The 11,846-nt window shown below is 45.7% G+C and overlaps 1 pseudogene; it reads left to right on the top strand.

Moving 5' to 3' along the window:
• Positions 1-2,327: 2,327 nt before the first annotated feature.
• Positions 2,328-2,953, top strand: LOC144169205 (uncharacterized; annotated as a pseudogene).
• The last annotated feature ends 8,893 nt before the right edge of the window (positions 2,954-11,846 follow it).

Raw genomic sequence — 11,846 nt, 5'->3', positions numbered from 1 at the left:
TGTCGGAGGACTATCTGCGCATGACCACCGTTCAAGACAGCACGTGTCTTGCCTGCCGCGACCAACGTCGTTGGATGGACTATCTCACGGATCGTCTACGTCATTGCTTACAACCGAGGATGTCAGCCTGCAGGCGGCGCCATCGTGCAACTGGACTACATATAAGCAGCCTCCGTTCCTCAAGCTCAGTGGGCACGGCGGCACGGCGGCACTGGCAGTATGCGTTGGGCTTACAATCCGCTGATCTTCTTTACGCAGGTGAGATTACCAAACGAGAAGTGTATCCGTTCTAGCGACCCTTTTTTGCTTGTGCTGCCGTGCCCACAATTGTGTGTCATGATGCGTACCACCACGTCTGTACTAAAGAAATTGTTATTACTACTCGGTGGAGATATTGAAACAAACCCTGGCCCGGAATTCGCGCAAATCTGCAAGCAGCTAGAAGCAATAGCTTGCGATATTAAGGAAATAAAAGAGACCCGATTGGCCAACATAGAAAGCAAAATGGATACCCTCACGCGACTGGAACGAAAGGTCGAGGCTTATCAGGAACAAGTGGCCTCTATGAGTGCTCAAATCCAGGTTCTAGAGAATAAAATTGATGAATTAGAAAACCACAGCAGGAGATCAAATTTGATTGTTTACGGCATACCTGAGGTTGAAAGGGAGACAAACGAAATGCTAGAGCATGTAGTGAACAATGAAATCATTGAGGGCACTCTGGAACTGACACCGGTTGCAATTGAACGGATTCATCGTTTAGGAAGGCCAGTTCCAAACAAGACACGACCTGTAATCTTCAAACTGCTTGACACGAGAGACAAGAGCAGTACAGTCGAACCTCGTTATATCGAACACGGTTATATCGAATTATTGCTTATATCGAACCATTGTCAGTTTTTTAAAAGAATTACATGCATCTTTATTTTCTGTATCGAACTCGGTCGGTTAAGAAATGGATATATCGAACTCAGCGCCGGCCGAAAGCGCGCGCTCCGGAGACAGGCGGCAGGCTTTCCCGCAACGCAGGGGAGAATCGCGGTGGCGTAGCAGGCATTTACGACTCAAACGCAAGCCTGAGGCGCCGGTAGCTCCATTCAGGCTAGGCGGCATACGCGGTTGGCTGATTCAGGCTCAGCCGGTTCACCAGTTGGTTTAGTCGTTGTTCATTAGCTTCAGTCATCGTCCTGTCTTGTTTCAGTCGATAAGCTCAAGCCTCAACGCCTTAACGAACTCTTCAGCGTCGTGCGTGGTTTAAACTAGCGGACACTGTTCGCGCAGTTACGTGACTGTGTTTGCAAGGCGCTGTGTCAGCCGCGTACGGCGTGGTGATGGCGGCAAACGTTAAGAAACGAACGTCACTGACGTTTGCGACCAAGCTGGAAATCATCCGCCGCGTCGAAAAAGGAGAGCAGAAGTCCAGCGTTGCCGCAGCGTACAATATGCCGCGGAGTACGTTGAGCACGCTGCTCAAGACGAAAGGTGAAATCAATGCGAAAGCGGGACAAAGCCAGCACTGCGGTGCACGCCATCTTCGGAAACCAGCCTTCCAAGACGTCGAAAGATCGCTCCACAGGAGGTTCCTGGACGCCAGAGCCAGAAACATTGCGTTGTCGGGGCCTATGCTCCAACAGAAAGCGAAGGATTTCGCATTCATCCACCAAGCCGAAGGCTTCGCCGCAAGCAGTGGATGGCTGCAACGGTTTAGAGCTCGCTACCAGATCGTTGGCAAGACGGTTTATGGCGAAAGCGAGGACGCCAACGACGATAGCATTAAGAAGTGGCTGGACGAAGAATGGCCGGGCGTTCTTGCAAAATACGACCTAAAGGAAATATTCAACGCAGACGAGACAGGTTTGTTCGGGCAGATGCTCCCACGGCAAACGCTCGACACCCGAGGGGAGAAGTGTCATGCCGGCAAACAGAACAAAGCCCGCATAACAGTCCTCTTGGGCGCCAACATGGACGACAGCACGAAACTGCGGCCCCTTGTCATCGGCAAGTTTAAGACGCCGCACTGCATGCGCAACCGCTGTGACATTCCTGTCACGTACGCGTGGAACAGGAAGTCGTGGATGACGCGCGACGTCTTCGAAGAATGGCTCAAGGATTGGGACACGCAGCTTTAGGAACAGGGGCGCAAGGCGTGCCTCCTCGTCGACAATTACTTGGCACACCACACGGACGTGCCGCTCAGGAACATAGAGCTCAAGTTCTTGCCGCCGAACACTACGTCAAAACTACAGCCAACTGACCAGGGTATAATTCTGGCGTTCAAGGCGATCTACAACCCAAGACTGATCGAAAAGTTGCTCCTCAAGCTGCGAATGGGCCAAGACCTCAAGGTCGACCTCTTAACTGCCATTCAAATGCTCAAAGGTGCTTGGGATGACGTAAAGCAGGATACGATCGCCAACTGCTTTAGGCACGCTCGGTTCGTCGTCGGTGCCGAGGAATCGTCCGAGGAAGATGAAACGTCTGAGGATTTCGAAGAACCTGCGCTCGAAGAGACGTGGAGCGAGTTCTCACGTTTTGTGGGTGTTGTGCCAGAGAGCATGACCATCAATGATTTCGTCGGCGATGACGAAACGGGGACCACGGCTGAACTAACCGACGTGGAAATCGCCGCGGAGGTCACCTGCGAGCTGACTTCATGACGGTAGATGGCGAACCTGGCCCATCGACCACCGAGGACCCCGCTCCGCTCCCAACTGCGGGCGAAGCTGTGGCCGCTGTGGAACTTTTACACCGCTACTTCGGCGGAATGGAAGGTAGTGGTCTCGCGTTCGTGGACTCTTTGGAAACCGTGGAGCAGGCTGTGGTACGACATGCAGTCAACTCGAAGAAACAGTCAACGCTGCTGCAGTTTTTTTCCCCTGGGAATAAATAGTTCAATTTAACGCTTCATGTGAGTAGTCATTCTTGTCGTTGCCTTTTTAGTGATTGAATCGCGCTGCATTTTGACGTGTTTTTGATCAAATTTTATATATCGAATTTCAGTTATATCGAACTATTTCACGGTTCGCACACTGTTCGATATAACGAGGTTTGACTGTATACTAAAGAACGGTCATACACTGAAAAATACCGATTTCTCAATTGGTGAGGATTTTTCCAAAAAAGTTCGAGATGTACGTAAGAAACTGGGAAAGCGCCAAACCGAACCGCGATAAAAAAGAGAAAGTTGCATTAGCATTTACCAAATTGTACATAAACGACAAAGCCTATATCTGGGACAGCGATAAAAATGAACGAGTACCACTACAAAAAAACGACGCCATGAACAGGAGCCGCCCAATGACATGACTCCAGTCATCGGCGCAAAGCACATCACGTTAAGCAAGAGTATACACCAAACGAACCGCTCCGTACCCTTTAACAAACACTGCGCACCAAATAACATAAACATTTGCAAGGAACGACAGCTGCGAATCATCAATTTAAATGCACGAAGTGTCAATAACAAAACAGAACAGTTAGAAATTTTGTTACTGCAGCATGACCCTCATATTTCGGTGGTCACTGAAACCTGGTTGCGCAGTGATGTAAGTGACGACCACGTTTTCCCTCCTGGTTACAATATACAGGGTGTCCCAGCTATCATGCACCAAGATTTTAAAAAAGAGTAAAGGCGTAACTCGAAGGAAACCAGGTGCATATTGTTTGCAGTACTGTGAAGAAGCGGACAGTATTTTTTTCTTTAATGAGACTTAATTAACTAATTGTAATTAATTATCTAACTCGAGAAATACTGTCCTAATCACTAAAGTGTCAATGAGGCACTTGTAGGTAACCCCGAGGGGCATCTAACTGCGGCATTTTCAGCGATGAACTAATTGCGTACACACTTATTCTGACTGATAAAGGAAACCCGCGAAATATGAAAAATACCACGTGACGGCGCCTCCGCGCGCACCGTAAAGCAACGCCCTCAAACAGGCTGCCTCTGAGTTAGCCAGAATGAAATAGACAAAAGAAAGAAAGAAGAAATCACGACCGAGTTTGTTCCTTATCTGCACACGCGTCCCGCGAATCTTGCTGCTGCTGCTCCTTCCATGCATGCGCTGTCTCTTCAGGCGGGTAACACGCGAAGCTGTTGCTTTCAATCAGCTTTGTTTGGGGACGCTACTTTACAATGCGCGCGTAAGCGTCGTCACGTGGTATTTTTCATATTTCGCGGGTTTCCTTTATCAGTCAGAATAAATGAGTACGCAATTAGTTCGTCGCTGAAAATGCCGCAGTTAGATGCCCCTCGTGGTTACCTACAAGTGCCTCATTGACACTTTAGTGATTAGGACAGTATTTCTCGAGTTAGATAATTAATTACAATTAATTAATTAAGTCTCATTAACGAACAAATTACTCTCCGCTTCTTCACAGTACTGCAAACATTATGCACTAGGTTTTCTTCGAGTTACGCAATTTCTCTTTTTTTAAATCTTGGTGCATGATAGCTGGGACACCCTGTATACCGGAAAGATAGGGAATCTAGGGGGGGCGGGGTTGCCGTTCTGATCAAGAAATCGATAGAAGCCGTCTTTATTGATAATCTTTTCGGGCTTGAGTGCACATGTCTTAAATTGTCTTGTTGGGGATACAGTTTCATTCTTTATGCTCTTTATAGACCGCCGGATGCCGGAATTGATTATGTTGCCAAATTGCGTGATCACATGCTTCAGTTCCAAAATAGCAAAATAATACTGATTGGTGACTTCAACTTCCCAGGAGTCAACTGGGAGCGTCTCCAGACAGACTATGAACCCAACAAACAAATACATATTTTGTTCGATATAATGCTTACTCACGACTTGATTCAATTAGTTAAAGAACCCACTCGTGTCAAAGGTACATCCAGTTCTGTATTAGATCTTGTATTCGTTCACCGCGACTTTACAGAGAGTACAGTAATAGTGGAACAGGGCTTGTCAGATCATCATCTTGTTTGTACCTCTCTGCCATTGGGACGGTCTGTCAGTACTGATAAATGTTCGTCACGCTCTTTCAAAGATTATTCACAAGCTAACGATGAATGTATAATTGAGCATTTGGAATCCTGTCTTGATGATTTTGATGGAGACGACGTATGCGCCCTTTGGAAAAAATTTAAAGAAATGCGCCAACATTGCGTACAAAATTTTGTGCCAAATAAGCGAAAAAGAGTCTATAAACACACGCCTTGGCTAACCCGCAAGATAATCCACCTTAAGCGAAGAATTAAACGCTTAAAAAAAAGACATGTACAATCGCCCGATGTAGAAGAGATAAAGAATAGTTTGGCACGTGAGGTTCGTTGCTCCAAAGACTATTATTTTAAAACACTGCTGCCTAATTTTATTAAAAACGACCCAAGTAAATTTTGGAATTACATTTCTGAAAAAAAGAAGCCGGTGAAAGAAATTGTAGTGGATGGTTCTGTTGTTTCAGACCCGCAGGCAATTGCTCAGCATTTTAACCAGTACTTTCAAAGTGTATTCTCTGATTCTTGGCATGTATGCTGGCGCATACCACAGTGTATCGCCCTTCTTATGTTAGCTTTATTTCTTACTCTGGCGTGTTATCTATGCTTTTGAACCTTAATAGCAAAAAATCATGTGGCCCCGACAGCATTGCAAACATATTTCTTCGTCGCTATGCTGAGTCACTGGCTAAATTTCTTGTTGTTTTATTTCGTACTTCTCTAATGTATGGCGTGCTCCCCGAAGACTGGAAGATAGCTCTGGTTGTACCTATCTTTAAAAAGGGTGACCGCCTATGTTTTCGGAATTACCGTCCAATATCTCTAATATCTTCTTGTTGCAAACTAATGGAACACATTATCGCCACTCGCATTCTTGAATACTTAAACGACCATAATATTCTAACAGGTTTCCAACACGGGTTCAGGAAAGGGTACTCTACCGTCACACAGTTAGTTACAGTAGTTCACTCGTTTGCACACACCTTAGACAACACCGGTCAAATAGATGCAATTTTTCTAGACTTCAGTAAAGCATTCGACAAGGTACCACATGACAAATTAATTCTTAAGATGCGAAATATTGGCCTCCCCGAAATTCTCGTCACATGGGTTGGAAATTACTTGACAAACCGCAAACAACTGGTCACAATAGATGGGATAAAGTCCGGCTATCTTGATGTCACTTCGGGAGTTCCGCAGGGAAGTGTGCTGGGTCCATTGCTTTTCATACTGTATATAAATGATATTGTTAATGTAATTACCACTGGTGTGCAAATTCGGTTGTTCGCGGATGATGCAGTCTTGTTTCGGGATGTTTCATGCTGTGCTGATCAGTGCGAACTTAATACCAATCTTACTAATATACTTGAATGGTGCAAGAACTGGGGAATGGTGTTGAATGCCGACAAAACACTGTATCTTCGCATAACACGAAATAAAGTTCCCTACGACTATCAATACACACTAGGAACATCGCCATTGAAACAAGTCACCAGTCATAAGTACCTCGGTGTCACACTAACCAGCAATCTTTCGTGGAATTTACACATTGACAATATTTGCTCATCTGCCTTTCGTAAGCTATGCTTCTTAAAACACAAACTCAGAAATTCCCCTTCTAACGTCAAGCTCCTCAGCTACTTTACTTTTATTAGACCTAAGCTCGAATATGCCTGTATAGTCTGGGACCCCTACACTAATCACAACATCCGTAAAATAGAAAGAATTCAGAGAAAAGCTGTAAGGTTTATTTACTCTTAATACTCCAGCACTGATTCTCCCTCACAAGTAATGCTTACTAACAATATCCCAAGCCTCGAATCCAGGAGAAAGTGCTTCCGCCTTGATTTCCTTTCTTCACTAAGCAAAGGTGCACTGTCAATTGACCCATCACCGTTCTTGTCACCGTTGTCAACAAGACCTACTAGGCATCACAACCCGAACGCTTTCACCCCATATTTTGCTGCTACTGACACCTTTAAATATTCTTTTTTTCCGCGTACGATACAAGAGTGGAATGAATTACCCCCTGTATAAGTGCGTTGTTTGCTTGTATTGTTTGTATTTTTCTGCATTTTATCTTCTTGTGCCCCCCTGCTTGGACCTAGCCATGGTCTGCAGTATGTATTAAATAAATAAATAAATAAATAAATAAATAAAACTGTTCAGGGGAGTAGCTCAGCTCAGGCTGCGGGAAGATACCCGAGAAAAAAAAGGCTGTTACAGTTCAAGCTCAACAAACAGCTACTAAAACAATTGATTGTTGGGTTTAACGCGCCGACGCAACGCAGGCGATGAGGCGCGCCGTAGTGGAGGGCTCCGGATTAATTCGGATTAATTCGAATCTTTATCGTGCGCCGAAATCTCGTACACACGGGCGTTTTTGCTTTTCGCCTCCATCAGAAAAGCGGCCGCCGCGGCCGGGAATCGAACCCGCGACCTTGTGCTCAGCAGCGCAACGCCTTGGCCACTGAGCCACCGCGGCGGGTAGCTACTAAAACAAGAATAGGGAACCAAACTACTTACGTTTGTGCTAACCTCTCCCCGTTTTAACGACGCGCCTCTGTGATTACGAGTCTGGACAATCCGCTGACCGCCCGCGATGCGGTCACGTGCTGGGTTTTTCTCAGTCGCTTTTATTTGCCTGCTAAGAGCAGTTCTGAGCAACTCCAAGCAGCTCCATATTTTATTTTCCCATTGAATTGCTACTGCAGGGGATTAACTCTATGCTTGTGCATAGCTACCTTAGTGCTACCTGAGGTCATTTTGGTGTAGGACATTTCGGTGCAGGACTTTTAGGTGCACGGACATTTCGGTGCACGGACTTTTCGGTGCGGACAAAGTTTGCCTTTCATTTAGAAAAAAAAACTGCATAAAAATGCATTACACCAACGCGTAAACGCTGGCTAATTGTCTGAGCTGATTTGCGTTCCTCAAAACGGATTCTTTTTGCGGCAAGGCGTTAATTTATATTCGTTCGGGCGAATATATTAACACCTTGCCGTAAATAAAAAAAATGTGCAAAATAATTTCATCACTTGGCTGCACATGTTCTCGATCTGAACAAGGTAGCAAACAAAAATATACAAATGTTCAATTTCTGGCAATAACTGGTAAGAATCAAACACGGCATCAATGTAAAGTGGCAATCACTGCGCTAGATTATGGTTCATCACTCACGTTATGCGGAAATTAAATTTTACGGCTGTTTCAACCAAGCAAGCACTCATAATTCGGACGCTGAAAAGTTTGCGCACCGAAATGTCCGTGCACCGATGTGTCCGTGCACCTAAATGTCCGCACCGAAACGAGCTGCACCAAAACTAAACTGCCAGCCTCAGCACACGTCGAAAGTTTGCAAGCCCAGAATTCGCAAAATTACGGTACCGCGCGGTGCAAGCTCTTAATAAACGACAAGAATAAGAAAAAAATAGTTACGACACTCCTTTGTTCTTTGTGCCGAGTCGTTCCTGGATGATTCGATGAACATGTGGCAGTTTCCACGCATACAAAAGCTTGAAGATGCACTAATCAGCCACCGCGTACGACAAACATTACAAGCGGGAGCAGTTTTTCGCACTTGATCGCACTCCCACTGCTCTCTGCGCATGCGCCCCGTCGCTATAGCAACGGAGGCGCGTCGTCTGCTTCCAGGACGGTGGTGCTGCACGTAGCTCGTAGAAACGCGCCGTCGGCAGCGAGAAACGTCGTCGCCACATCTACGATCGCGATAAATAAATGCGAACGTAAAGCGCGAGACATTCGGCGCATTTACCTCATCCTAGCCATCCCAGCCACGAACAGCTGATCCGACAATTCGTGTCTCGATTTGCGCTGGCTGTGGCTAGGCTAATCGGCGCTAGCATATGAGCTTTTTAGTGCTGGACATCAATTTTAAAAATAATACGATTAATCGACAGGCATTAATCGATTCTTTATAGGTTAATCGGTTGGTGCCAAAAATTGTATTTAGAGTTAGATGTCTTTTTTTATTTTGCTATAGGTCTTCCACACGGAAGATTCAAAATCGTATACATTCTTGAATTTTGCGGCAATATACCGTCTGTGTGTGAGATTGTCCAGATAACGCGCTAAACAGTCCTTCGCGTAGTACATGTGGCCGGCATTTGGTGGCTGGAACGCGTGCACAGTGTCGCTGTTTCTCAAAGAAGCAAACCTGGAGCCTCTCCTCGTTGTCACTTCAAACGTGCGGTTTTAATTATGGCATTATACGAGGGGGCTGTTATGATGTAAGGCGACAGCGTTAGATAATCGAACGTAGAGTTTTACGGAGCTTCATTTCTGGTTTATTGCGCTCACGTGAATTGAACCGATTAACTGGTAAAAAATTCCATCGTGATTAATGCATTAATCGATTAATCGGTAGGGTAAGCTATCAATCGCCAACCTGTAGCTTTCATCAGAATGGTCGCTTGATGCCATCAGCGCCCTTGGCTGTGCGTACCCTACGTGTGCTTCGGAAACCGACCCCACGAAGCAAGGACGATATTGTCATTTGCAAGGGAGATAGGTATGCTTTGCTTTGCATGTCCTTTATTTATTTGATCAAGATATTCTGTTACAATTGTATAAGGGAAAGGGAGTTCTGGTAAGTTGTTCAACAAGGAGGTCTTTAGGTGTTGTCAGTGTCATGGAGTTACTACAATCCACATCCCCGTGGCTGTTCTGGTTTAGTAATTAGTGAATCCATAGAAGCAGCTTTTTGTTGCATGTGCTACATTTGCATACACTATGTACCCCACATAGCTATACCCAACAAAAGTGGTCTTATTTATCACATGTTATGAATGTGTGCCGTGCCTCGCTCTTTGCAGTTTTATCTGTCATAAATTTTGGAGCGACGCTCCTGTTTCTGAGAAACTGGCGTCACACTAGAAGGGCTCTTCTGATAGGTTGAACAAGCGGGCTTTCAGTGCAATCGATGTTGTGGTGTCACTAAAGACGGTTTGCGTGCCCTTGAAAACATCGTGGATTGGTGTTTTGGTGAGGGAGTTAGTAGAAGCAGCTGTGTATTGTAATAGTGTAAATAATAGTGTATTGTTACCATCTTCTCTGTGTGTGTTATGTTAGGTTTCATTTGTGGTGTGGGCCTGGACTCACACGAAACTGTCTCAGTGGAGTGAGGTATTTTCCGGGATTTCTTGTTTGCTGTAAACGCCATTATTTAGTTGATTTGATTTTTTATGATGAATATTAACGCGCCGACGCTGTACAGGCGATGAGGCGCGGCGTAGTGGAGGGCTCTGGATTAATTTTGACCACATGGGGATCTTCAACGTGCGCCGAAATCTCAAACACACTGGCGTTTTCGCTTTTCGCTTCCAACAGAAGAGCGACCGCCGCGGCCGGGAATCGAAACCGCGTCCGTGGGCTCAGCAGAACAACGCGCCTTAGCCACTGAGCCACCACGGCGGGTCACCATTTGGATCTTGCCAATATTAGTCGTCCTTCTGCAGAAGTCATATGCGTGTGGGGTGTACCTGCATTGTACTCATGTAAATGTGTGAATCTTTTTGTCAACACGTTGGCCTGCTAGACGCCTCACTGTCTTTTTTTTTTTCAGATTTTCCTGATGAATACAAGGTGCTCAAATGGTTTGGAATATTGTTTCGCAAGGTCTTTTTAGTAAATAAATGTACTGCAAGAAATGCAACATCAAAAGAGAAATTGTCTCTGGTCAAATCGCCCTCTCCTGATATCAATTAAATTTAATGGGAAATTTTATCTTTGCTGGATTTCTTTCTTGTTTGACATTTCAGGAATCATTAAACAGTACATACTATGCATTGTTTGAGTTTTGGATACCGTGCATCCGTGCCCTATACGTAAGAAATGAGGAAAAGTGAAATTAGATAATCATCACTAACATGACATCTAATCTTTGAAATACACTATAGATGCCACATCACAGGCTTGTGCAAATATTTTTTTTCTAATAAACGGATAGTTCATGAATCCTGGTCTACAACCAGCCAGCATTTGTCATTCAAGCATTTGTTATTGATGAGCTCATTCAATGAGTTCCTGAAACAAAAAGAGGTGCTTAAGACCCAAGCACGTACATTATTTTTTACGACTGCGGTCCTTTCGGAAATTTCAATTTGCGACGCCAACGCGCGTTGTGCGGTGTGCGGACGCGTCTGCTTGAGAGCGTTCGCGTTAATTGGTGCCGCATGCTTCTTGGTGAGGTCATGAAAGAGCCGAAAAACAACCGTGTGATGAAGCATATCTTGCGAACAACAACAACATACCGTAATTACCCGATTCTAACGCGCCCCCGATTCTAACGCGCACCCGATTTTCCAGGCAAAAAAACGAAAAAAACTTGCACCTCCGATTGTAACGCGAACGGAACTTCGTGAGCAAGAAAAACGAATGCGAGAGAAACGGGCGATTTATTTCCCGAAGTAATCTCGCGCATCTCACTCCTCGTCGCTGTCCGAGAGCTCCTTGTCGCCTTCCGCTGACCGCGACATCTCGTCCTCGGTGCCATCAAGCGCGTTCGCGATGCCACACTTCTGAACGAATGTTCAACCATGGTCGATGGGATCGTGGCCCACGCCTCGCACGCCCATCCCGCCAGCTTCTCCAAAGGCGCACGCTTTAGCGAACCGCTCGTTGTGAACGCGTGGGAGCCGCTCGTAAGCCGTGGAAGCGGCGCACCTTCGTTGCCGCTGCTCCCATTGCTGCTATCAAGCGCGCAAGTGGAATGATTTGACGATTTGTGTGAACGCTGATAGAAAACCCTAGGCGTGCTAGGCGCCTAGATCCGAAAAATTGTTGCTAAAAGCTTTGATGCCATCTTGACATGGCGATGCCGATGGGTGAAACGAAATTTCAGCTGTTTCGGCAGTTTAGGTTTTGTATC

Source organism: Haemaphysalis longicornis, unplaced genomic scaffold (assembly GCF_048455015.1).
Source record: "Haemaphysalis longicornis isolate Haplotype H1 unplaced genomic scaffold, Haemaphysalis longicornis Haplotype H1 scaffold_1, whole genome shotgun sequence".
Taxonomy (NCBI): Eukaryota; Metazoa; Arthropoda; class Arachnida; order Ixodida; family Ixodidae; genus Haemaphysalis; species Haemaphysalis longicornis.
The sequence above is the reverse complement of the archived record's forward strand: the minus strand, read 5'-3'. Positions and strand labels throughout refer to the sequence as shown.